The sequence below is a fragment of the Chlorocebus sabaeus genome, chromosome 21, assembly GCF_047675955.1.
Source record: "Chlorocebus sabaeus isolate Y175 chromosome 21, mChlSab1.0.hap1, whole genome shotgun sequence".
In the NCBI taxonomy this organism is placed as follows: Eukaryota; Metazoa; Chordata; class Mammalia; order Primates; family Cercopithecidae; genus Chlorocebus; species Chlorocebus sabaeus.
In genome coordinates, this window is record NC_132924.1 from 89,343,838 (window position 1) to 89,370,457 (window position 26,620).

Sequence of the window (26,620 nt, forward strand, 5' to 3'; positions counted from 1 at the left end):
TACATCTGTCAAAACCCACAATAAGTAAAATCTAATGGAAGCTATGGATTTTAGTTAACGATAATATATTAACATTGGCTTATCAACTGAAACAAATATACAACTAACACAAGGTCTCAGTAACAGGGAAAACTGAGATGAGAGGGTAATGTAGGAACTCTCTTTACTTTCAACTCATTTTTCTACAAACTCAAAACTGATATAAAAAGAAGTCTATTAATTAAAATTCAGGAAAAAAAACATTGATAAGAAAATACTTTTTTAAATGGAAGATGTGTAAAAAACATAAGTTAGGCCTCACTGAAGATTTCTGTGGGTCACTGAAGTGGTGTTTGCATAACATATTACATAGGAAACTTTCCTAAAACTGTCTTTGAGTGCATGTCCCTTTTTCATATTTTTATTTCAATAGTTTTGGGGGTACAGGTAGCTTTTGGTTACATGAATAAGTTTTTTTGTGGTGATTTCTGAAATTTTGGTGCACCCATCACCCAAGCAGTGTACACTGTACTCAATATGTAGTCTTTTATTCCCCACCTCCTTCCCACCCTTCCCCCCAAGTCCAAATGTCCATTATATCATTCTTATGCCTTTATGTCCTCACAGCTTAGCTCCCACTTATAAGTGAGAACATACAATATTTGGTTTTCCATTCCTGAGTTACTCCACTTAGAATAATGGCCTCCAGTTCCATCTAAGTTGCTACAAAAGACATTATTTCATTCCTTTCTATGGCTGAGTAGTATTCCATGGTGTATATACCCACATTTTCTTTATCCACTCATTGGTTGATGGGCAATTAGGTTCATTCTGTATCTTTGCAATTGCGAATTGTGCTCCTATAGACATGTATGTGCATGTATCTTTTTTACATAACGTACGTCCCTTTTATAAAAAAAAAAAAAATTATCTTGTAGAGAAGAGATCTTGCTATGTTGCCCAGCTGGCCTTGAACTCCTGGCCTCAAGCAATCCTTCAGCCTTAGCCTCCCAAAGTGCTGGGAATACAGGCATGAGCCATCGTGCCCAGCCCATATGTCTCCCTTTTTCCTAGGTCTGCTCCTCTCAGCAGCAGCTTAAATCTTTCCTTCTATTTCTTTCCAACCTCACAGGCCCTTGCTAATTTTGCTGTTCACTTGTGGCACCCTTTTTTTTTTTTTTTTTTTTTTGGGTTGTTGTGAAAAGAAATTTAGACTTTCAGGCTTCCTGATCCAGCATGTTCACCTGTTATCCTGTTAACAGGATCACAACAAAAGCATGGTAGGTGAGTAAGACAAAGAGAGGGTCCTCCTCCCAAGGTAGATTTTGGTTGGGTGGGAGAGAGGTGGCTGGGAAGGTTTGCAGATCTGCCTTCATCATCAACACCTTACCACCTGTCTGAGGAGTGAGGAAAAGGAGAAGAAAAGTTTCCAGAATGGCAACAGTATGGCCAGGAGTGCCATTCACTTAGATATAGGAGAGGAAATGAATTCCTGGGGGAAAGTGAGGGATTTGACCAGTATTCAATCCAACTATAATTTATCCCATACTACAGGTAAAATTAAGTTGCCAGTTACATAGAGGAAAAAACTCACGATGAATAGCAATTTGAACAAGGCTGTACGTAGCCCTGCATTCACTAGTATAAGAATCTTGGATCTCATCTACCAGTGTTTAGAAGCGTATCGAGAGAGTATAGCCAGTAGCTAGATAAGGTACTTACTAAACTTCTTTACATGACCTTTCTGTTCTTTATGAGTTTTCTGAATTAAAGCAATACACAACACATTTTGAGAGTAAAAGTAAACAGTATTTTTGGTTAAATTAACATGACTACTTTGTCTAGATCTTTTGTTGACCCATGCTTCTCAATTTGGAATTTTTTTCTACTTATAAAAATGCCACACAGAAAATGTTGGAGTATAGATCTGTCATTTCCTTCCTTCCTTCCTTCTTTCCCTCCTTCTTTCCTTCCTTCCCTTTCTTCCTTCCTTCCTTCCAAAGTAATATAACACAAAAGAAATAAAAGACGTGCTGTCTCATAGGAGATGAGACACGTCTATATAAGTCCTAGGAATTCTAATTTAATTTGCATATCAAGGACATCTAAAGGAGAAAAATGTATTCTAATTAGGGTCTGGCTTCTAATATATTATAAAAGTAACTTGTTAAATGAGATTTTCTGTTTTACTGGAAAATTCTTTTTCATGAAATTATTGACTGAAGATTAGTCCTTGATAAGCAAATCAATTTTGTAATTCAAACATAGCGATAGAAATTCAACGCATTTTTCTTTTTAAAAATTGTATTTTTTTTGAGAAAGAGTCTCACTCCATCACCCAGGCTGGAGTGCAGTGGCGTGATCTCGGCTCACTGCAACCTCAGCCTCCCAGATTCAAGTGATTCTCATGCCTCAGCCTCCCAAGTAACTGAGATTACAGGCATGTGCCACTATGTCCAACTAATTTTTTTTATTTTTAGTAGAGACAGGGTTTCATTATGGTGGCCAGACTGGTCTCAAACTCCTGGCTTCAAGTGATCCGCCCACCTCAGCCTTCCAAAGTGCTGATATTACAGGCGTGAGCCACCACACCCAGCCTCAATGCATTTTTTTTTACAGTCATAGAGCAATGCCTATAATCATCCTTCATACATCTCAGATCAAAACAAATAATTCTATATTACAATAGGAGTGCCCTTAGATATTAAATAATAAATTCGCTAAAGGCATTATTTTATGTATAGTTTGTGGCATAGTTGCCTATGGAAACCTAATTCAAAAAAAATTAATAAATTACAAAATAGATACTAAGGGTATAAGGAGACATTAACTATGGATTAGAAAAACCTTCTTAAAGCAGACAGATTCTCAGAAAGTGTTGAAAGAGAATGGTGGTCACAAAGGTTGAGGTAAACATGATTTAGGTGAGTATATTTCATTACGTATATTAATGTAAGTTGTTGTAAGACCTCAAGTAAGACATATGAGAAATAAAAACACATCGGTGTACAACATGACAACTTTTCTTCACCAGCTGCGTTTGCTGAGAATCCAAATGACATCTCAGATGAGGGGTGATGAAAGCCAAGGCAGAGAGATGTGAACAGGAAAGATGAGCATAAGAAAGGCAGAAGCCTTTCTAGGGAGACACAGGGACAGGACAGAGAAGGACAGAGTACAAGAAGCAAGGAGGAGGAATTACATTTTTAAATGCATTACCAATTTAAAAAAAATTCAGTGCAAAAATAAAGGCTTTGTCTCTAACTAGTTTTGCGACTTTGGACAGCCGTTTCACTTCCTTGGTCTCAGATATCGGACAAAGCAACTTCCAGGTATTTACTGTTCTATTATTTAGTCATTCCACTGTAGCTATGTTTATGTTCCCATGTTATTTTTTACTTCACAGAATAATTGTTTTAATTCAGGTGAGTGCAACAGACACAGGTTAAACAGATGACAAACGACTCAAGTGTTTTCTAAGATGAGCAAGAATGACGATGCCCAGTTAACTGGAGGATACTTTTGCTTCAAATCAGAAACAAGTGGTAATAGGATATACAAGATTAAGGATACAAGTTAGTGAACAGAATTACCTTCCTGCCATAATTACATATTTTTGTATCCTGTTTCTTACGGCAAGCAAGCATCTAAAGCACCCCTGACTAAGCCTACCACAGAACTCTTCAAAATGTTTCCATTCATCAGCCAAATAGCAGTATATTATTTTCCCTTTTGTTTTATTGATGGCATATTTTAATCAACTTTATTGAAGTGTAATTTTCACAAATAAACTACACCCATGTTAAATGTACATTTCAATGAGTTTTTGCAAATATATATACTATATAACCACCACTACAGTCAAGATATACTATACGCCCATCACCTCTGAAGCTCCTTGTGTCCTTTCTAAATCAGTGAGCTGTCCGCCTTCCCAGCCGTGTTCCCGGGCAAACATTGACCTTCACTCTATCATTTAGATTAGCGTTGTCTTTTTCTGTAGTTTCTTATAAATGTAATCATACAGTATGTACTCTTCAGAATCTGGCTACTTTTACTCAGCATAATATTTTAGAGATTCACCTACAGTGTTGCATATACCAGTACATTGTTCTGTTTCATTGATGAGTAACACTCCATGTTATAAATGTACCATTATTTGTTTATCTACCACCATCTGATGAACACCTGGGTTATTTCCATTTCTAGCAATTGTGAATAAGGTTGCTATGAACATTCATGCATCAGAGTCTGTGAACTTAACTTTTCATTTCTCTTGGATTAAAAATCTAGGAGGAGAATTACTAAATCATATGTAAAGGGTATGTCAACCTTACAAGAAACTGTCAAACTGTTTTCCAAAGTGATTGTACATGTATCCTGCCAAAATCAACATATGATAGTTCCAATGGTTCTACATCCTGGCCAGCACTTAGTATGGTGGTACAAATTTGCTCGTATAAATTTAGATAACCTAAAAGATGTGAAGTGGTATTTCATAATGGTTTTAATTTGCATTTCTCTGATGACTAATGATGTTGAGTATCTTTTCTTTTACTTATTGGCCATTTGTATTTTGCTTCTCCTTCGTCTCCTTTGTGTCATTGCTGTTATTTATATTTTACTTCTACATGTCTTAAAAACTACCAAAGCACACCATTATTTTTACTTTAAGCAATCAAATACTTTTTAAAGATACTAAAAATTAAGGCAAAATATCCCCATATGTAAGCATATATTTAGTATTGCCAGTGCTCTTCATTTCATTGTGTTCATCCAAATTTCCAACTGATATGATTTCCTCTCTACATGAAGAACTTCCTTTAACATCTCTTGTGACTTAGGTCTGCTGAAAACAAATGTTTTCTATTTTTTTCCGAAAGTGTCTTTAATTTGATTTTATTCTGGGGAGGAATTTTGCTGTTTATAGACTTTTACATTGATAGTCTTTTAAAAATATATATTTCAGCACTTTATAGATGTCCTTCCATTGTCCTCTGCACACATAATTATAGATGAGAAATCTACTGTAAGTTTTATGTTTGTTTCTTTGTAATGTAATGTCTTTTTTCTTTAGTCGCTTTTTAAAAATATCATTTTCTAGTAGTTTTCAGAGATTTGATTATGAAGTACCTTGATGTGTTTATGTAAGCTTATCCTGTTTGGGGTACATTTAAGCTTTTGGGATCTGCAGATTTAAGTTTTCATCAGTTTTGGAAAATTTGGAGCCATCATTTCTTCACATATATTTTAGTGCCCCTACGATCCTCTTAGTCTGGAATTCTAATTATACCTATTTAAATAGGTCTGTACGATATTGTCCTCAGAGGTCACTAAGGCTCTGTTAGTTTTCTTTCTTTTCTTTCTTTTTGTTTTCAATAGGTTCTATTACAATATATTCAAGTATGCTGATCTTTTCTGCCACACTATTCAATCTGCTATTACTCCTATCTGGAATTGTTTTCATATATTGTATTTTTTATTCCTATAAGTTCTATTTCTTTTTTTTAACAATTTATGTTACTTTCCTCACTATGCTCATGTTTTTGTTTAATACTAAACATAATTATAGTGGCTATTTTAACATCTTTATCTGTTAATTCTAACAACATTGTCATTTTGGTACTTTTTCCTATTTACTGATCTGTATCCAGTTATGGGTATATTGTCCTTATTCTCGGCATGTTTATTAATTTTTATTGGGTGCTAGATATGGTAAATGTAGCACTCTTAAGAATCTAGATATTGCTTTCTTCCTTTACAGAATGAAACAACTTGAATATCAATTTCATGACTTTGAGGCCTATTTATTTGCTTTGCTAGAAACCGTCTAATAGTAGCTTCACTCCAGTGATGGTTCACTCCTGCTTGTAAGGCAGGACTCTAGGAGTCTCCACCAAATTTCCCAGATGATCATCAAGGACTTCATTCTGGATGATTAGAGCTCAAATGTCTTCCTGTCCTTTGTGAGCTCTGGGAATTTTTCAGTTTGCAACTCCATGGCCATCCTTAGCCCATCTTTGCAGAGCTTTATTCTATACATGGGCAGCTTAGTACTCAACAAAGATCAGAGAGGAGCCCATGCAGGTTTATGGAGCTCTCTTATTGAGTGCCCCCTTTACCAAAACTTTGCTAGCTGCCTCAGATTCTCCAACTCTGGTCTCCATTTTCACAACTCATCAATGATTACAAGATCTGTTTGGATTTTCCTCCCTGTACCAACAGTTAGAAATTGACTCTAATAAGAAAGCCAAGACAATCATAGAGTTCGTAGTCGCTACCATTCTCAGAAGGATCACAACCCTGTGCTGTTTTTCTCCAACCACTAAAGATAGTTGTTTTATTATTTTGTTTAGTTATCTGATTGTTTACTATGCAAAGTTAGAGCTGGTCTTGGACACTTTGTTTTTAACCAAACTTTGATAAAGGATTTATTCCAGGGTGGGATTGCATAGTAAATGTGGACCCACACTAGGTGGAGTTTACATGGCAACTTCTCTTAGAAATTGCTACACATGGCATTCAAATTGGTAATAAGGAAGTCAAACTGTTGCTGTTTGCTGATGACACGATCATATACTTAGAAAACTCAAAAGACTCATCCAAAAAGCTCCTAGAACCAGTAAATGAATTCAGCAGTTTCAGGATACAAAATTAACATACGTAAATCAGTAGCTCTGCTATACACCAACAGCGACCAAGCTAAGAATCAAATCAAGAACTCAATCCCTTTCACAATAACTGCAAAAAAATAAAATAAAATACTTAGGAATATACTTAACCAAGCGGGTTAAAGATCTCTACAATGAAAACTACAAAACACTGCTGAAAGAAATCATAGATGAAACAAATGGAAAAACATCCCATGCTCATGGCAGGCAGAATCAATACTGTGAAAATGACCACACTGTCGGCTGGGCGTGGTGGCTTACACCTGTAATCCCAGCACTTTGGGAGGCCGAGGCGGGTGGATCACAAGGACAGGAGATCAAGACCATCCTGGCTAGCACAGTGAAACCCCGTCTCTATTAAAAATACAAAAAAAGTTGCCATGCATGGTGGCAGGTGCCTGTAGTCCCAGCTACTTGGGAGGCTGAGGCAGGAGAATGGCGTGAACCCAGGAGGCGGCGCTTGCAGTGAGCCAAGATCGCGCCACTGCACTCTGGCCTGGACAACAAAGCGAGACTCCATCTCAAAAAATAAAAATTAAAAAAAAAAAAAAAGGGAAAAAGAAAATGACCATACTGCCAAAAGCAATCTACAAATTCAATGCAATTCCCATGAAAATACCACCATTATTTTCCACAGAACTAGAAAACACAATTCTAAAATTCATATGGCACCACATAGAACCAAAAAGAACCCACATAGCCAAAGCAAGCCTAAGCAAAATGAACAAATCCAAAGGCATCACATTACCTGACTTCAGACTATACTATGAAGCCATAGTCACCAAAACAGCATGGTACTGGTATAAAAATAGGCATATAGACCAATGGAACAGAATAGAGAACCCAGAAATAAAGCCAAATACTTACAGTCAACTGATCTTTGACAAAGCAAACAAACATAAAATGGAGAAAGAACACCCTATTCAACAAATGATGCTAGGATAATTGATGAGTATACACTGCTTGAGTGAGGGGGTGCAGAAATTGCCACGAAAGAACTTATTCATGTAACCAAATACCATGTTTCCCAAAAATCTATTGAAATTTAAAATAATGCTACCTGAAGCAATGCCTTGTAATTACAACTTCAATATTTTAACAAAGCAATGTCTTGTAATTACAACTTCAATATTTTAACAAAGCAATGTCTTGTAATTACAACTTCAATATTTTAACAAAGACATTTACTGTTATGTTATAACTGGTTGTAGACAATCACCTCTGACCACACTAAGCTCAAAAGTAGCATATATCATAGACAAGAAATATAGCCATTTAAACTTAATTTAATTAAATTCTTCACATGTAGAAGAATGAAATTGTATCCTCATCTCTCACCCTATTAAAAAAAAATCAACTCATAATAGATCAAAGACTTAAATCTAAGACCTGAAACCATAAAGATTCTAAAAGATAACATTGGAAAAACCTTCTAAACATTAGCTTAGGCAAAGACTTCATGACCAAGAACCCAAAAGCAAATGCAACAAAAACAAAGATAAATCAATGGGACTTAATTAAACTGAAAAGCTCCTGCACAGCAAAAGAAATAATCAGCAGAGTAAACAGACAACCCACAGAGCGGGTTAACAATGTATACATCCAACAAAAGACTAATATCCAGAATCTACAAGGAACTCAAACAAATCAGCGAGATTTGCTCCCATCAATAAGTGGACTAAGGACACGAAAAGGCAGTTCTCAAAAGAAGTTACATAAATGGCCAACAAACATATGAAAAATTTCTCAACATCACTAATTATCAGGGAAATGCAAATCAGAATTACAATGCAATACCACCTCACTCCTGCAAGAATGGCCATAATCAAAAAATCAAAAAATAAGAGATGTTGGTGTGGCAGTGGTGAAAAGGGAACACCTTTACACTGTTGGTGGAAATGTAAACTAGTACATTGCTATGGAAAACAGTGTGGAGATTCCTTAAAGAACTAAAAGTAGATCTACCATTTGATCCAGCAATCCCACTACTGGGTGTCTACCCAGAGGAAAAGAAGTCATTATACGAAAAAGATAACTGCACGCGCAGTTTACAGCTGCACAATTTGCGATTGCAAAAATGTGGAACCAGCCAAAATGCCCATCAATCAATGAGTGGATAAAGAAAATGTGGTGTGTGTGTGTGTGCGTGTGTGTGTGTGTGTGTGTATGAAATATGGAATACTACTCAGCCATAAAAAGGAACAAAATAAGGCATTTGCAGCAACCTGGATAAAATTGGAGACCATGATTCTAAGTGAAGTAACTCAGGAATGGAAAACCAAACCTATGTTCTCACTCATAAATGGGAGCTAAGCTAGGAGGACATAAAGGCATAAGAATAATACAATGGACTTTGGGAACTTGGGGTAAAGTGTGTGAGGGGGTGAGGGATAAAAGACTACACATTAGGTAGAGTGTACACTGCTTGGGTGAGGGGTCCCTCAAAATCTCAGAAATCACACTAAAGAATTTATTCATGTAACCAAACACCAGCTGTTCCCCAAAAACCTAGTGAAATTTAAAGAAAAAGAAATTGCTACTGGAAGCAATGTCTTGTAATTACAACTTCAATATTTTAACAAAGACATTTACTGTTATGCTATAACTGGTTGTAGATAATCACCCCTGATCACACTAAGCCCAAAAGTACCATATATCAGAGACAACAAATATAGCCATTTAAATTTAGTTTTATTTAACTGAAAGCCATTTTATAATAATTTAATTTAGTCAAAAAATTTGTAATTTTAGATTACATGTGCACACTGAAATTTATTATCACAGTACAGCCAAATTGTCACTTTGTTTTACCAGTGCGTGTATATATGCATACACATATTCAAATTGTGATGGCTTCATTAAGAATGCTAAGCCATTTAAAGCATTCTCTGATTGTTTCTAATATTCCCAGATGGATTCCACCAATGTTTCCATTTAGCCAGTCTGACATTCAGCTGTGTCACCTAGTGGCATCCAACATCCTTTCCTCATTTCATTGAACCTTACTGAAGAACCTAACGCCTGCTCCACTGACGGTGATACCAACCCAAAATCTGTGCCATGCATGCTGAATCCTGAAGATCTCAAAACCGTTACACTTTGGGATTCCAAAGCAGAACTGGACTCCATGAAGAGCCAAGGAAGAATGGGTCTCAAAGTATCTCCAATATGTCCATAATATTACAAAATCTTTCATGCAAACAAGTTTTCCAAACATGCTTTTCTGTTCTAACCCCAAAGGTCCAATTCCAGTCCAAAGAGCTAGGCTGGGAATATATTCCATGCCATCCTTTCCGTCTTCCTGGTTGGCCGATTTTCTGTGATCCCTGCCTTCAACCAAATTTAGAGCTTGCTGGCAAAACAGACGCTGCATGCACACCAACAGGACATAGACTTACTGGTGTGTGAGAGTGTGTGTGTGTGTGTGTTCATGTGCAAGTGTGCATGTCTGTGTTTTGACTGGGGGTGAAAAGGAGGCTATAGAATGTTTTATATTCCAGGAATATCTCCATCACAATCCAGACAGTGAAAAATACCTTTTAATAGGCCATTAAAAACTCACTGAAATTTCAGAAGCCATCAAAATGGTACCTACATAATTTATAGTTTATAATGTACACATTTTACTCTTTTAAATTCCTTTAGTAGTTTCAAAATCCAAAGGATTCTGAAGTATCTTTTAAAAATTACCATTTTAAGACACTTAAAGTAAGCAACTTAGGCTGGGCACAGTGGCTCACGCCTGTAATCCCAGCACTTCGGGAGGCCAAGGTGGGAGAATTGTTGGAACCCAGGAGGTGGAGGTTGCAGTGACCTGAGATCACACCACTGCACTGCAGCCTGAGTGACAGAGTAAGACTCCATCCCCCAAAAACCAACAACAACAAAAAGTAAGCAATTTAGATGCTCACTAAGATGTCATTTTAACATAAATGAGTATAATGCGCCATAGCATGCACAAGTTAGAAGACAAAAAAAAATTGTGAAAAATATGCTCAAGAAAATATACCACAGAAAATAACCTGGGGAACTATATAATAAATTCTACAATGCCAATAATTAAAGTAGATAAATATCAAACTCTACTATGTTATGTAAAATATGCAGAAGAGCATCTAACATCTATTTTGCAAAGCATTTACACAGCTTACAGAATATTTACAATTCATAATCATCTTTTGTTTTATTTAGAGATGAGGTCTCACTATGTTGTACAGGCTTGACTCAAACTTCTGGCTTCAAGCGATCCTCCCACCTCAGCTATCCAAGTAGATGGGACTACAGGCGTGCACCACCACACCCAGCCATAAGAATTTTTTTTAATAATGCCTCTCCTATTAATGTTAGCCATGATTTGGTACATATAAGCTCCAAAAGCTATAGTCATTTATTCAAGTAAATGACTTTATCAGTCATTGATTAAAATTTAAGTACACCAAGAAAATGAAAATGTATAACAATATATTTCCTCTTAAATGTGAGTAAGCTTAGTACAATCATACTAAGAAAACAAAATAATTTAATTGATAATAATCATGTTTTGGCAAAAAAAAAAAAAGTTATCAGTACAATTACTCTATGATCACTAAAAAACTAGGAAAACAAGAGCATAATTAGGAAATCCTTTGTTCCAGGGCACGATGAGATGAACTTGCCTTATAAAGTCATTTATCACAACCCTAAATTGTATAAATGTAATGATAAAAGGTCCATGACCAAGTTTGCACTTGCAAATCATTTCAAGATACACTTCCTTTGTGGAGTGGGGAATAAACTTACATGCCAACAAAATACATGAGATATAGACTAATCTTCAGAAAATGGAGCTAAGTCCATGTGAATGCTAGTAAGACTTTTTTAAACATACAAAAAAATAAGGAAATAACAAATAGTTCCCTTAAATGTTTCAAGACTTTCCTTCACCAAACTTCCACTTAAGACTTTTCTCATACAACTGGAATAGATTTGTAATTTTTTCCCCTTATAATTCTCTTTGATGACATCCAGATTCTAGGATAGCACATTCCGCCAAGCATTTTAAGTGCACATTCATTTTGTTACATTGAAAAAACCCTAAAGGTTCAAATTCTATATAATTAAGTATATTCCTCATCTCATGGTTCAATTAATTTCACACGCCGTAAAGCATATGTGAGTCTCTTCCAGCCACTTCTTATTTCATTTATTTCAACTCCCAGAAAACCAGTTCCTTCTTAACCCACACTTCCAAATCACCCTATTTCCTTATACTTCACTGTTCCCCTATCCCCCTTCTATATATATAGTATATATGACCTATATACAGTATAGATATATATACTTATATATATAATTACTTTTATTTTCATTTTATAGTTGAGAAAGATTATTACTTTTATTTTCATCTTATAGTTGAAAACGTGAGCACTTACTATGTGTCAGGTTCTATTCTAGGCACTGGGGATGAGGCATTGAACAAAACAGATGAAACTTCCTGTTCTTTAGGAGCTTGAATGCTGTCGGGGGTCACGTGACTAGAGTATTTGAGATGGGAATCAAACCAGCTCTTCCTACAGCAGTGTGGGTAAAGCTTCAGAACATTATGTTAAGCAAAGAAGCCAGACAAAAAGACTGTATGCTGTCAGATTCCGTTTATATGTAGATCAAGAACCAATCAGTCATCCTAATCGATGGTGATAGAACTCAGAACTGTCACTTCCTTAGCAGGGGACAGTGGATGGCAGTGGACTAGAAGGGTGTACAAAGGAACATTCGAAAATGATGGCAGTGTTCTGTATGTTGATTAGAGTGATGATTACCCAGTTGTAGACATTTGTCAGGATCCATCAAGCTCTACCCTTGAGATCTGTGCATTTTACTACATGTGATTATGGCTTAAAAATATAGTAAAAAGTTTTCAAACTCCTATTCTCACAACCACACTTTCTCTTCATTTATCAAAGGCTTCAACAACCTCTAAAGTATTTTTTTTTTTTTTTTTTTGTATTTTACAGATGAAAACAGGATCCTGACAGTTCAGCCTGCTCTCTAGCATTCATTAACATGCCACAGTCTATCAGGCAGATGATTTCACTTTTATTTATCACCTTGCACCAAATTCAGCTTTAAATACTTACCCTTTGCTAATTTTTAAATTGTGTTCCCAGCCCTTTTCTCAAGCTTCATTTTATTTGTCTCTAGTCTTCCTAACTCTTGCTTCATTTGTCTTAGGTTATGTTCGTATTCTTCCATTTAATATGGACATGTGTGCTTAGTACGGTAATTTGATGTGCAATAAACATTGGTTTATTTAGTTTTCTCCTGTTTTTCACTTCCATTGTGATCTATCGTGTCTTGCTGTTTCTAGTCAGTTGACCACACTTAGTTTCTCCTTCCTGTAATCTGCTGTCCAAGTAAACAACTGCTTCACTTTTATGATTATGAGGTGTTCACTTAAGGTTCTCCCTTACTTCCAAGTTTTGAACTTGCTCTTTCTGATTAGTTTGAAAGAAGACCAGAACACTGCTTTCCTCAATATATACACTTTCTTCTTATAAATGAAAATTTCAGCAAACACTCTGCTTTTAGTAGACTAACTCCTCCACCAGCTGTCCAAACATTTGAAGCTCCTGCTTCTCAACTATGTCTTGCCTTAGTGCTACTATTATTCACAGCTCCCTTCAGGATAAGAGGTCTATAGTATACATCCTCACAAATATACCTTTGGTTTCTCTCTCCAATGGAGAGAGAATATTCAGAAAATCATCATTGGGGGGCCTTCTTAACACTGTTTCCTACTTTTCTATTAAATCCACTTTGTAAAGAAAAAATTACACTGTTTCTTCTTTTTCTATTAAATCCACTTTCTAAAGAGAAAAATTATAATAACATATATTTATTCAAGTATAAATGAGTTCATTATGTTATTATTGACCCTATTTCAATGATATCTATGGGAGTTATATTTCCTTGCTTGTTGTTACTTTTTAAATTATTTATAAGTGTATATATGTGAGAATAAATAGTGGTAAGTTTTAATCTGACACTATTACATTAATAGTATCAAACAAGTTAAATATCGTTTTGAATGATATGGTTTTGATAATACAGCATAAGATTTTGAAGTAATATGAATATAGGAACTTTTATAATACTTTAAATAAAATCTACCATTTTAAGTTAAAATTCAATACAATTATTAATATTCACATAATGAATTCATATATACACATATACATATTATATGTATGCATATATGTAATGTCTTAGCTACATCTCTAATGATTAGAAAGATAGGGGAAAGAATCCATTCTGAGAAAGAAAATGGTGCTATTGGGTGATAAGCAGAGTCCTCAGAGAATAAAACAAAACAGTTCATTTCTGTCTCTATCAATTCATTTATCAATTCCCACCATGTCTGTCTTCAAAGTGCTTTTTTGCCCCTGTTACTTCCCCTAGGGTCCCAGTTCTCATACAAGAAGAGAGGATAGCACTGGGACCTCTAGATTCCTTTTCTTAGCTTGGACTGCAACAACAAAGTATCAGAGACTAGATGGCTTAAACAACAGACACTTATTTTCTCATAGTCCTAGAGGCTGAGAAGTTCAAGATCAGAGCACCAGCATGGCCAGGTTCGTGGTGAAGGCTCTCCTCTTGGCTCACCATATGGCTGGCTGCCTTCTCACTGTATCATCACATAGCAGAGGCGAAAATCTTGTGTCTCTTCCTCTTCTTATAAGGACATGAATCCCATCATGGGGACTCTACCTTCATGATATCATCTGAACCTAATTATCGCCCAATGGGCCCACCTCCTAATACCATTACCTTGGGCGTTAAGGCTTCAACATATGAAACTGGGGAAGACACAAACATTCCTTTTATGATACTCTCCAATTCCTTTAGAAACCTAGAAATAATTCAGCTACAAGACACTACTTTCTCTTACACTGCCACCTCTTAAAGCTCTAGTGTATTGTTATCCTCACCATGCTGGACGTTCTGCAGCTGCTCTGCAAATACACTCCCCATCCCTCCCTACCTTGCTCAGTGCCGCAGAGAGCTAGCCTTGTGGGCTGCGTCCAGAGTGCCCCTGATCTTAGTCTTCTAGCTGGGTCTGGCCAAGTAGAGGCCCTGCAAAAGATCAGAGTAAAGAAGGAGAATGAATCTTAGTTTTTCCTTCAAGGGCCCACCATTATCTGTATCTCTCTTCCAAAGGCCACACTATCAGGTGAATTTTGGGTTCAGGTCACCAGCCCTTACTCTGCCCTTCAGGCCCATGGTTGGTAACTGTCCCCGGCTGGTGCTGGTGCTTCCTCTTACCTGTCCCACATCCTTGAAAATACCCACTCATTGCACTCCCCTCAATGATAACACCCATTTCCATTCAGGACTTTGTCTGTGTACAGAGTCCCTGTCTCCTTTCTCCATATCACCCCAAATCTCCTCCTGTTAGCCCAGTTTATCATGATCCTGTGCCCCAAAGGGGGCAGGGTAAGTGCCAAGCCACAAAGAAGGGTCAAGGGCAGGAACACCCCACACTGCCTCATGAAGGAGTGGCTTGCATGAGTAATAAATTCAAGTCACACAATAAACAGAGATCTATATATGGATGGACGTTATTAAGAGTTAAAAACTGACCATATTTGGCTTGAAAATATGAAAATCTTACCCAAGTTTAAAGCTTTGCCTCTCAGCTGCCAAAACAAACATTGCAGTATACTTACCAACTTCAAGCTCTTATAATGTTAGAATGTAATCACTTCTCTGAAGTTTTACCTGCTATAATTTAGGCATCACTAGGTTTTTCTTTTAACTTGAAAAATTTGCTTTTAAATTGCCTTTATTGTATTGACGAGACAATTAAGAAATGATAAGAATCACTCTGAGGGGGAAATCAAGGGCTCTCGAAGAAGGTTCTGAAAAGCAGGCTTGGTTCAAGTCTCATCTCACTGGAATCATTGAGAAGCATCTTCTGGGATCACTTTCAGAAGCAGAATGCTCTCAGAGACTAAACAGCTGCAGGTTCTGTTTGCTCCCCCATTCCCCCAACTCCAAGAGTTTTAGATAAAATTAGGTTCAAAATTAATATAATGGACAGCATAAAATGGAAAAGTAAGTAACAGAAAAGAAACCTGAGGGGTTGGAAAGTATCCTATCTTGGTCCATAGCAATGTTTTATTTTTATTTTCAATATCCACTGAGTTTGGAAAAACATGCCCCTTTGTAAATTTCTAGGTTGACATATCAAATATCTTCTTCATCACAGTTTAAATAGCTGCACAGACAGAAATTTCCAGAATATTATAAATACTAGCATTACCCTTTTAAGTATAGCCAATAAAATATAAATATTACATCAATATAATGCCATCATCATCTATTTTATAAACATATGAGCAAATATATGATCAACTCTTCAAGTATCAAAAATTTGACTTGGTCCTTTTTATCCTCAAAACAATTATTCTATGTGATTTCTCCTACAAAATCTATAATAGAATATTATTTTAAAGTAATTTTTATTGTACTTTAAGTTCTGGGATACATGTGCAGAACATGCAGGTTTGTTACATAGGTATACATGTGCCATGGTGGTTTGCTGCACTCATCAACCCATCATCTACATTAGGTACTTCTCCTAATGCTATCCCTCCCCTTGTCCCCCACTCTCTAACAGGCCCTGGTGTGTGATGTTCCCCTCCCTGTGTCCATGAATTCTGATTGTTCAATTCCCACTTATGAGTCAGAACATGCGGTGTTTGGTTTTCTGTTCTTGTGTTAGTTTGCTAAGAATTATGGTTTCCAGCTTCATCCATGTCCCTGCAAGGGACACAAACTCATTATTTTTTATGGTTGCATAGTGTTCCATGGTGTACATGTGCCCCATTTTCTTTATACAGTCTATATTTAATGCTAAAAGTATTTTTGATCACCTTAGCATATTTCTCTGCCACAAAAATATGTCTATAAAATGAAATTAATTTATGCTGCCTATGATAATAACACCTAAGAAATAGATGTTTCCTTCTGGAGTATTGTTTTAATTATTAGTAGTACACAATAATAAATAATAGTAATTACTATTAAAAAGCAGTAATAGTACATTTTATTTATCAATTAAAAATAAATTTTAAACTGTAATTATAGTACATAATTGATCAAGAAATTATAAATAGCTCACAAATTTTGGTGAATAATTGCTAAACATAAAAAGAATAATGTATTGGAAATGTTTATTTTAATGAGCTGGATTAGAGGTAGTGCTCATGTACTTTGATTGAAGAAGATTTTACTGCCAGTCCTATTGTAATTTCTCCTTTCCCCACTCTTCCTCCTGGAGGCTTTTACACTACTGAGTACAGCAGTGTGGTAAGTTCAGGATGGGTTTACATGTCTTTATAATTCTTTATATTTCTGTACAAACTGGGAAAGGAGCAAGTTTTTTTCTTTTTTTTTTTCTTTTTTTTTTTTAAGACAGGTTCTTTTTCTGTCTCCCAGTCTGGAGTCTGCAGCCTTGACCTCCTAGGTTTAAGCCAACCTCCATCCTCCCACCTCAGCTTCCTGGGTACCTGGAAGCACAGGTACACACAACCACGCCCAGCATTTTTGTTGTTGTTGTTGTTTGTTTTGTTTTGTTTTGTTTGGAGAAATGGAGTCTCACTATGTTGTCAGAGCTGGTCTTAAACTCCTGGCTTCAGGCAATCCTCCCACCTTGGCCTCTCAACGTACTAAAATTACAGGCACGAGCCACTGTGCGTAGCAGAAAGGAGCAAATTAAAAAAAAAAAAAAAGGAAAACCAGACACAGATCAGTTAACTGTGATCTGTTAATTGACCAGATAAATTAATTTTGATAAAGAGCATATAGGGAAGTCAAACAAATGAAAACTGATTCCCTTAAAACTACGTTCCCTTAAAACTACGTTTCAATAAGATCATATCATTGCAGTCCAGCTTGGGCAACCGAGCCAGATGCTGTCTCAAAAAAACCAAACGAAAACAACAACAACAAAAACAACTACTTTTGCTCATATGCTCCTTGGTTAGCTTCCAAATATCTTCCAATGGAATCTATGTATGTTATTTTATTTGTCCTGTTTGCAGACATGAGAAAAACTCCCCACATAACGCTCTGAAACAGCAGCACACGGCCCCATGCAACACACTCCCCACCACAGGGAATTGTCCAATTCCGTTATCTTAGAGATGCTGTTTCACTTAATCAACAGATTCTGTTAATCTATGAATTAAAAATTCATTCGGTAAAATCTCAATTACTCAAATACTGGTAAAATTTATTCTTTGGCCAGGCGCGGTGGCTCACGCCTGTAATCCTAGTACTTTGGGAGGCCGAGGCGGGCGGATCACGAGGTCAGGAGATGGAGACCATCCTGGCCAACATGGTCTCTACTAAAAACACAAAAACAAAATTAGCCGGGCGAGGTGGCGGGAGCCTGTAGTTCCGGCTACCCTGGAGACTGAGGCAGGAGAATGGCGTGAACCCGGGAGGTGGAGTTTGCAGTGAGCAGAGATCGCGCCACTGCACCCCAGCCTGGGCGATAGAGCAAGACTCTGTCTCAGATTAAAAAAAAAAAAAAAAAGGTTTATTCTTTGTCAATATTGCTTCAGTTATTTTCTTTTTAACTTTAAGACAATTTAAATCAGCCCAGCAAAAATGAGCAATTAACTGAATCAGTCAATAAGCCAATCTTTATTGAGCCCAAACTATATATTCAATTTTGTATTAGATCCTGATAAGGTTTCAAAATAAATAAGAGGCATAGACCTTATCTTCTACAGTTTTTCTGGAGAAAAGAGTATCATGCCACCAGAAAAGATATAATTAATAACGCAATACACTGTAAGTTCATTCCCACATGACAAATCCAGGGGAAAGAAATAACTATGGAATATTAAGTATATAAAATGAAGTAAGAATTTTCATAGTGGAGAAAATGTTTTAGGTAAAAACTATTCAACTTTTAGCTTAGACATCTGATGTTGCTTCTTGAATGGCATATATGTTCGCTAACATCTTGTACAAAAATGCAATTTATAATTAGTGATTACAAAAATGTAAATCAATAAAATACCATTTCTCATCCAATAGGATGGCTATAATTTAAAAAACACATCATAACAAATATTGATGGGGACATGGAAAACATGCTAGTGGGAATGTACAATGGTGCAGTCACTTTGGAAAACAGCCTGGCAGTTCCTCAAAAGATTAAACATAGGGTTAACATGATTCACTCCTAGGTATATATCCAAGAGAAATGAAAACAAGTGTGTATTTAAAAACGTATATACAAATGTTCAAAGCAGCATTATTTGTAATAACCCAAAAGTGGAAATAATCAAATTAACTGATGAACAGATAGCATTGCTAAAAAGGAGTATTATTCACCAATAAACCTTGGAAACATTAGGCTAAGTGAAAAACATCAGTCACAGAAACCACATATTGTATGAATTCATTTATAGAAAACGCCCAGAATAGGCAAATCTATACAGACAGAAAGTAGCTCAGTGGTTGCCTAGGACAGGAGGAGATGGAAAGCTCGGGTGATGTTAGCTAATAGGTTTGGATTTCTTTTGGGGTAATAAAACTGTTTTAAAATTTATTTTGGTGACTGATGGTTGTACAACTCTGTGAATAGACTAAAACTATATTGTACACTTTAAATTTGTAAATTATATGTTAGATGAATTATAGCTCAATAAAGCTGTTATTTAAAAAAAGAAATATAAATATGTTTAAATATTTTTCTGTATTGATTCCAACTTTCACTTAGTCTATTCTCCTAAATCATTCAAACTGCATACATTTCCTTCTGTGATTTTAGTCTGGCATTTTTTGAGGCATTTCAGAGCTATTTGGGTAGAACCTGCAGCCATGTGGGTGGCTGTTTCCCTGGCTGGAGCTCCAGGGTCAGCCCACTCCCCTTGGAGAGGCATGTGCCACTCCCATGGACTTGGAACACTATCCACCTGTTTTCTCCGGCCCCCCACTTTTCTTTGTTGTTGAAGAACTAGCAAAGTCCTGACTATCCAAGTTTCTCAAATTAATTCAAACTTTCTGGTGTTATCAATCAGAAAATCAATAGGGAAAAATTCTAAACAATAATTGGCCCACAACTAACTTTTTATTTGCCTTTGAAATAATTTATGTGCTTTTAATCACAGATTTAAATTATTAATTCCACTTCAGATACAATATGAGCACTCCCATTGCAGAATGTTCGCACTGAAGAGGGTTGAAAGAAAACTATCTGAGGCATTTCTAGTATTCAGGGGAAAGCAACAACGTTTGTTTGTGAATCACCATAAAATGTGTAATTCATATGCAGATAATAAAAGATTCATGATTTGATCTTTGAGCTTCCAGAATGATAACACCTCACTGTGCAGAAAAATAAAGTCAACCATATTATGCAAGCACACACCTTAAATGTTTTATTATTGAAAAATTCCTTTCAAATAAGTGTGATATCTCGCTGGATGAGTCCAGGATGACATATAAAGAAATGTGGGTTTATAGCCTAGACTTAACATTTAATAACCATGGAAACTTTGTCAAATATGTGAACTTCCCTGAGCCTCAGTTTCTTTGTCTCTAATATGGGTGTAATAGCAATAACCCAGCGTGCTCACAAGATAGCTCTTAGGAGCAATGTAAAAGTACTTGCAGAAAAGTGTAAAAGATGTGTATGATATTAAGAATTATTATTCAGATGAGCAAATTGGACCTTATTCAGTATGACGCCCCCTCCCCTCCCTTTGGTTGCCTTATTTGTAAGCATTGACCTTCTAAGTAGGCTAAAATTTATTGAGTATCTTTTCTGAAAATTACAGAGCTAAACATTGTCTCAGGCACTTTGTTTTATTCTTACGTTTCTACCATTTGCCAATGAACAACCCAAGGATAAGAGAGATTGACTAACAACCAAATTTATACCTGAGTTTTAGATCAGAAATTAAAACCTAACTCTAAACTTACACTTTTTTTCTACTACACCATACTTTTGGGGGCAATTCTCTTTTCTGTAATCTCCTGAACAACCCCCATTCCTTTAAAACACTCACATTAGAGGATCCACCATCCATAGCTCCTGAAAAGGGAAGAGGAGGATCTGAAGGTGATTATCAAGCTAGGGTAGCGATAGGTCCTAATTTGCCTAGGACAGTCCTGTATAGGCTGATTGCAATTATCCTGATGTAATTGTGATGTAATTATCAACAATGCCTCCCTCTCGTTTTACTCTCATAAAAGTTTTGGTTTGAATCTAAGGTGGTAACACTGACACTTCACCATGAAGGTTAACCAGAATCACCAAGAAATTACATATGTATTTCTCCGCTGTCATCCCTATATATCAAAGTCATAGATTTCTAAACGTGCTAAAGATTTTCTTTAGCTGGGTGTGATGGCTCATGCCTGCAATCCCAGCACTTTGGAAGGCCGAAGCAGGCAGATCACTTGAGGTCAGGAGTTCAAGACCAGCCTGGCCAACATGGTGAAATCCTATCTCTACTTAAAATAATACAAAAACTAGCAGGCATGGTGGCACATGCCTGTAATCCCAGCTACTCGGGAGGCTGACATGATAAAATCACTTAAACCCGGGAGGCAGAGGTTGCAGTGAGCCAAGATCGTGCCACTACACTCCAGCCTGGGTGACAGAGGAGACTCCATCTTAAATAAATAAATAAATAGAAAAGAAAAAAGGAAGATCTCTTTAAGTTATGTAGTTAGCTTATGTAGTAAGCTTCATGTACATGTCTGAAGAAGATAAAGGCCTGGTTAATAATTAGACTGAAGAGACAGGAAAGGCAAGATAAATAGTACATAAATGAAGAACTGTGAGACAGCATGTGTTAACATACTCAGAGAAAAATAATCTACTGGCTGATAATCAGATATGTTAAAAGGCAGTTTGGAAAAGCAAGATATTTCCTCCAGCATTTGATGTTGTTTCTTCCTAGGAGGCAAGTAGAGTGGGTAAGAGTGCATTTTTCATTCCCCAAAGAGACATTTTAGCAAGGTTGATTGTGTTGGCTCTTGTGTTTTCCTATGAGTGTGTGTTTGCCAGGGACCCACCTCTTGGAAAGAATATCAGTTTCAAACCAGTACTCAATTATGCTTTTCACTAACTCATAAGTTTAAAAGGACAGCAGAGATCTGTCACCTTTTACTCTAGACATTGCCAACCTCAATATTTTCTTCTACTCTTGTTGAATTATCTGTTTTTTAGATAATTTTTTTGTCTTTGCTATTCAAAATCAAAGTTTTACATACACATAATGAAAATGTAATTGTAACTCTGTTTCACTGCTGGTGGGGTGTAAATTAATATAATCACTTTATAATATGACAGTAACTAGTATTATTGAACGTGTATTTACCCTTTAATGCCATAAACCCAACAGAAATGTGTATACATCTAAACCAAGACACATATTTAGAAATGTTCATAGTAGTGTTATTCATAGCATCCCCAAACAGGAAGTGGCCCATATTCCATCAACATCAGAATGAATAAATAAATTGTGTTTGTTCATACAATAAAACACCATGTGCAAAAACCAAGAATAAGATGAAATAAAGATGAAAGAATTACTCCTATTTACAACTTGGATGAATCTCACAGTCATGTTTGCCAAAATGCACTAGACACAATAGAGAGTAATGTATGTCTATTTACAAAAAATTTAAAACAGGCGAATCTAATGTATGATGTTAAAAGTTAGGACAGTAGTTACTTTGTGGGAGGCGGATATAGGTGTGACAGAGATAGGTGTCTGAGGTCTGGTGTTGTTCTATTTCTTGATCTCAGTGAAACTTACAAGGCGTGTTTTCCTTGTGATCATTGGGCTGTATACTTATGATTTATCACTTTTCTATGTATGTGCATATATATATACATACACACAAGAATATTCACTAAATTGTGTATCCTTTAAAGGTTCTTTGGCTACTCTGTAGATAAAGTAACTTATAAGAAGGGAATGGGAATGAACACCCAAACATGCAGCCTGTTGAGGTTGCTCAGGCGAGATCTGAACTTAGTAGACCGGGGAGGACAACTGAAATGGGAGAGGGTGAAAGCACTGATTTTGAAGGTAGAACTAACAGACCTCATTGGAGAAGAAGTAACGAGGGAAATGGAGGAATTAAAGCTGACACATAGGGTTTGAGGTTGACTGACTGTGTGAACACAGAATGATTAGATTTGGGGATGGGAGTCCACAGGTAGGTTTTGGGGCATAGGAAATCTGAGATGTCAAAGTTGTCAGTAGGATATATCAATTTGAAGCTTGAAAACAGCTAGAACTATAAATTTAGAACTTGTCAGTATATAGATGGTATTTATAGCCATTAAATTGGAATGCCTCATAAGTCTGTTCTCAGCCCTTCCTTATTCAACATTTTATCAGTGACCATGAATAGAGGTGTAAACAAACACACAGATTAACTGTGAAATAATACACAGAAAACAGTGTAAAAGGAAACTCAAAGCATGATAAAATATAGGAGGAATAATTAGTTGCCTTAGGTTCAAATAATCAATTGTTTCATACTAACAGTGTGACCTAATCAAAATACAAAAGACATAAAGATTTCATTTCAAATGAGATGCATTTGATTCAACAATAAGATGCAGCAGCCAAAAAAAGAAAAGAAAAAATCAGTCTAGAGATCAATACAAAGAAGGTAATATAGTTTTCTTATTTTATCCTATGCTGTTCCAACCCCAGACCAAGTGTCACAAGATAGGGGAACAGCTTCAGAGAAAAAGAAAATTACAAGAAATATTTGGAAACAGTGACACATGAAAAACAACGGAAAGAAATGGAGCTGCTTAGCTAGAAAAGAGATAAAGTGGGGAGAGGGACTGGTGTTTAAAATCTACCTTCAAACCCTTCAAGGGCTGACATTTAACACCTTTTTCTTAAAAAACTACAAAAGGCAGAATTAAGACGAGATGATAGGTAGATGGATGGATGGAGAGAGAGAGAGAGAGAGAGAGAGAGAGAGAGATAATCAGAAAAATAAATCCTGATACAAAATAGCACAAAATTTTCTAACAATGATATTTGAGTTGCTTAATAAGGTAATTCTCCATTGCCAAAATATTCCAGCAGAGCCTGTATGGCCACTGTGAAGATTCATGGACAAGCGGATCATTGGCCTAGAGCCTCTAAGCTCTTCCCAACTCTGAGATGTTATGAATGGACAAGCAATTATTTTGAAAAGGAAGAAAACAAGAATGCAAGAAACAGAGAAGAAGGAGCAGGAGAAAAGGGGAAGAAAGGGAAACATTTATATCATCAAACACTTTCCCTGGCAGAAAAAGACACACTAACAAGTAAACACTGAAGAAATTTAGGGGAAAATAAGATTTGTGACAGGAGTGCAGTCTTCTAAAGCAGGTTTTAATATCCTAAAACATCTCCCTATGCCTAAAAGAAATGTTCTGGATTTTGTTCTTTTCTTAAAGAACAGCCCAACTGTGGTAAATAATCAGCATTCTACAGTTTTAAGTCATTTAAACCTATCAGTTAGTCATTCAACATCTCTCATTTCTCATGTTATACCATTTTTTAAACATGCAATACACACATGTTGAAACTGGAGAGGATTTTACAAAATGATAATATAATAACTCTATTTTTGCCCCAAACATTTAGCTATTTGTACTCTACTCCCTCAGAAAATACTTTGCTTTCATAGTAAAAGTCTTCAGAACCAAGTAATTTGAGTAGCATGCCCTTTATAGCAACATTCTGCAAATTCTACTATTTCCAAATAAAGTAGTGTGCAGTTTTTCAGGACCACAATGTTTTACTATCTAAGTTTATTTCCAGCGACTTGTTTATCCAAGAGTTTCCAATGACCGCCATACTTTTTAAAAGGTAAAAAGGCATACCTTTTAGTACTGTTTGTAATTATATGAATGTATATCAATGGACAATAAGTAACAAGCAGAATTTAATGTATATTCACTATTATGAATCGGGGGGAGTCACTCTATTTGACACATAATTGTTATCATTTCCTAAAAGTGAAATGGTAACATAAACACAGATGTTATAGAAAATAATGCATATTTCAGTAAAATGTTGTTTCTTTCAAGGTTAGCATGATGAGAACATTCTGAAGGCTTTGAAGGATTCTACTCTTCCTCCTCTTTTTTTAAAAAAATGCAAACATCTACTAAAGTTGCTTTTGAAATAAGACATTTACCCATTTAGTAATTATTTAACGAGAGAAGAATTACTTCATTCAGACACTCAATAATGTCAACAGTCTTATTTACAATGTATTTAAAAGAGTACTTTCTTTATTAACTACCTGTAGATCCAATCTTTAGGCTGTTCTAAATAAGAAACTGAGACCTTAATAAGCAGTTGGCAGACACCAAGGGTCTCACTGAGCTTCAGTGGCCCAGAAAGAGTAGATACAGACATCTAAATTGCCTATTTTATGCCTTTATGTATTGTAGAAATCTGCCTTACTATTTTGTGTAGCCACAGAACAGAAATAGACTAACTTTTTTTTAGTAAACTCTCTGGAAACAAAAATCTTCCCAGATATTTATTGTTAGGAAAATATAATCTAAAAATTCTTCTTCCCAACCCCTTGGCTGCATCCCAGTCTTCCATCTGCTTTGTGCAGTTGGATTCTCTTTGCTCTTTACTCATAAATGATTCTCTCAAGCATTAAAAGTCACCTGATAGACACCAAAGCCATAATTTGCAAGATCCAGGTGGAAGGCATTCTGTACTTTTGTTCTTATTTTTGTATTGGAAATATGCAATAAGGCTAAAACTTGTTGAAAAAAAAAAGTCTTCCCATTTTTTTTTCTCTTGGCTAATGTAGTAGATTAGCTATGTTATTTTTTAAAACTTGCATTAACTCCAAATAAAAATAGAATAACATTTGTAAAAAGCAAGAAGATTAGGGAACACAAAGGCTTCAAACTGAGCTATAATAAATGTTTTGTTCAAAACAACCTCTAGATCCGTTGTTTTAGCAACTAATAATCTTGCTGTGCACATTTCAGTTGGTATTTGGAAAACATTTAACTCTGCAGCTTTGTAGAAATGATATTTCCACTTGAACATAGAGGAAGTTGTACTCATTGAGAGTTTAACTTAACAGTGCACAACCAAAGTTTATTAGTGCCCATTTCATGTTCTGCAAAGATAAAATATCAACGTCCTATAGAGATGTCTTATTTGTATATACAGTATTTCGTAAATCAATGGGATACTCAAAAGATTAAACAGGAACATCCTTTACTTATGGAATATAGGATAACATAAATCTAAAATTAATTGTCATACATTGTTTTTAATGAGAACGAAATGACCTATCCTACCAGCTCTAACTGCGAATACAGGTTTTTCAAGAGTGTACCTTCTTCCTCATTTATTTCTAATTGCCAGGTATTGCCAAACAAAAGTTAATTCTGGAAATTCTGTTAAATGGAGAGGGATTTTTGACCAGAGAAGGTGCTGTCTGAAACAGCCAGAAGATCAAGCTTGCAATAAGTACCAACAAGCCACTGTTTCTTAATATTAAGCTAAAAATTCCCTGGTCCACTGATGCAAGACTTATTTTACACAAATTGTGAACAAAAAGACAAGTGGTAAATCAGGGGGAAAAAAGTGAAGAAACTTTTATTAAATACCATGCAACCATCTGGCACCACTCCGCAAAGTTGATTATTGACTAACTTTAATAGCAGACATTTTTTGTTTATTCCTTTAAACTTTTTTGTGGAGGAAATGTCCTCTGTATTGGGGAGGTGGGGGGACAGTTGGAAGGGGAGGCAGATAGTAGAGGGTGGAGGGTAAGTTGCAGGGTAGAAGGAGGAAATTAAAAGATGCATTGATAAAGAAGGAGTAGGGGACAGGAGTTATGCAAGGAATAGTTTATGTAAAGCCACAGAGAGAGTGGCTTATGCCAGAAACAGCAGG

At 36.0% G+C, this 26,620-nt stretch overlaps 1 long non-coding RNA gene across 1 annotated transcript in view; it reads right to left on the reverse strand.

Annotated features, from left to right (window-relative positions):
• Positions 1 to 26,620, reverse strand: part of LOC103226768 (uncharacterized) — an 87,729-nt gene that overhangs the window by 56,610 nt on the left and 4,499 nt on the right. Inside the window, exon 2 of the long non-coding RNA XR_005242372.2 lies at positions 14,671 to 14,762. This is a non-coding gene — a long non-coding RNA (uncharacterized lncRNA). The remainder of the gene's footprint in view (positions 1 to 14,670; positions 14,763 to 26,620) is intronic.